The sequence below is a fragment of the Alosa pseudoharengus genome, unplaced genomic scaffold (assembly GCF_046254945.1).
Source record: "Alosa pseudoharengus isolate Yale_2024_CS ecotype anadromous, Long Island Sound unplaced genomic scaffold, YU_APseudo_1.1 YU_APseudo_1.1_scf_38, whole genome shotgun sequence".
Classification (NCBI taxonomy): Eukaryota; Metazoa; Chordata; class Actinopteri; order Clupeiformes; family Clupeidae; genus Alosa; species Alosa pseudoharengus.
In genome coordinates this window covers 415,831-418,272 of record NW_027468761.1, presented here as the reverse complement: position 1 = coordinate 418,272, position 2,442 = coordinate 415,831, and positions in this window count along the sequence as shown.

Below are 2,442 nucleotides of genomic sequence, written 5' to 3'. Positions count from 1 at the left end.
TGTCTAGAAATGAAATAAAAAATGATTTGGACAATATCTGACAGATTTTGAAATTTGTCAAAAATCTGTCTTTTGTCCTGACCCCGGACCTTATGTGAAAACTAAGAAAAACTGAAAAGTACTAAAAAAAAATCAAATCAATTTTGTTACACTTTTTTGCACTAGTTCATGCATTTCACATGTCTATAAGTGAAATAAAAAATGATTTGGACAATATCTGACATATTTTGAAATTTGTCAAAAATCTGTCTTTTGTCCTGACCCCGGACCTTATGTGAAAACTAAGAAAAACTGAAAAGTACTAAAAAAAAATCAAACCAATTTTGTTACACTTTTTTGCACTAGTTCATGCATTTCACATGTCTAGACGTGAAATAAAAAATAATTTGGACAATATCTGACATATTTTGAAATTTGTCAAAAATCTGTCTTTTGTCCTGACCCCGGACCTTATGTGAAAACTAAGAAAAACTGAAAAGTACTAAAAAAAAATCAAACCAATTTTGTTACACTTTTTTGCACTAGTTCATGCATTTCACATGTCTAGACGTGAAATAAAAAATAATTTGGACAATATCTGACATATTTTGAAATTTGTCAAAAATCTGTCTTTTGTCCTGACCCCGGACCTTATGTGAAAACTAAGAAAAACTGAAAAGTACTAAAAAAAAATCAAATCAATTTTGTTACACTTTTTTGCACTAGTTCATGCATTTCACATGTCTATAAGTGAAATAAAAAATGATTTGGACAATATCTGACATATTTTGAAATTTGTCAAAAATCTGTCTTTTGTCCTGACCCCGGACCTTATGTGAAAACTAAGAAAAACTGAAAAGTACTAAAAAAAAATCAAACCAATTTTGTTACACTTTTTTGCACTAGTTCATGCATTTCACATGTCTAGACGTGAAATAAAAAATAATTTGGACAATATCTGACATATTTTGAAATTTGTCAAAAATCTGTCTTTTGTCCTGACCCCGGACCTTATGTGAAAACTAAGAAAAACTGAAAAGTACTAAAAAAAAATCAAACCAATTTTGTTACACTTTTTTGCACTAGTTCATGCATTTCACATGTCTAGACGTGAAATAAAAAATAATTTGGACAATATCTGACATATTTTGAAATTTGTCAAAAATCTATCTTTTGTCCTGACCCCGGACCTTATGTGAAAACTAAGAAAAACTGCAAGGGACTAAAAAAAAATCAAACCAATTTTTTTACACTTTTTTGCCCTAGTTCATGCATTTCACATGTCTAGACGTGAAATAAAAAATGATTTGGACAATATCTGACATATTTTGAAATTTGTCAAAAATCTATCTTTTGTCCTGACCCCGGACCTTATGTGAAAACTAAAAAAAACTGAAAGGTACTAAAAAAAATCAAACCAATTTTTTTACACTTTTTTGCCCTAGTTCATGCATTTCACATGTCTATAAGTGAAATAAAAAATGATTTGGACAATATCTGACATATTTTGAAATTTGTCAAAAATCTATCTTTTGTCCTGACCCCGGACCTTATGTGAAAACTAAAAAAAACTGAAAGGTACTAAAAAAAATCAAACCAATTTTTTTACACTTTTTTGCCCTAGTTCATGCATTTCACATGTCTATAAGTGAAATAAAAAATGATTTGGACAATATCTGACATATTTTGAAATTTGACAAAAATCTGTCTTTTGTCCTGACCCCGGACCTTATGTGAAAACTAAGAAAAACTGAAAAGTACTAAAAAAAATCAGACCAATTTTTTTTCACTTTTTTTGCCCTAGTTCATGCATTTCACATGTCTATAAGTGAAATAAAAAATGATTTGGACAATATCTGACATATTTTGAAATTTGTCAAAAATCTATCTTTTGTCCTGACCCCGGACCTTATGTGAAAACTAAGAAAAACTGCAAGGGACTAAAAAAAAATCAAACCAATTTTTTTACACTTTTTTGCCCTAGTTCATGCATTTCACATGTCTAGACGTGAAATAAAAAATGATTTGGACAATATCTGACATATTTTGAAATTTGTCAAAAATCTATCTTTTGTCCTGACCCCGGACCTTATGTGAAAACTAAAAAAAACTGAAAGGTACTAAAAAAAATCAAACCAATTTTTTTACACTTTTTTGCCCTAGTTCATGCATTTCACATGTCTATAAGTGAAATAAAAAATGATTTGGACAATATCTGACATATTTTGAAATTTGTCAAAAATCTATCTTTTGTCCTGACCCCGGACCTTATGTGAAAACTAAAAAAAACTGAAAGGTACTTAAAAAAATCAAACCAATTTTTTTACACTTTTTTGCCCTAGTTCATGCATTTCACATGTCTATAAGTGAAATAAAAAATGATTTGGACAATATCTGACATATTTTGAAATTTGACAAAAATCTGTCTTTTGTCCTGACCCCGGACCTTATGTGAAAACTAAG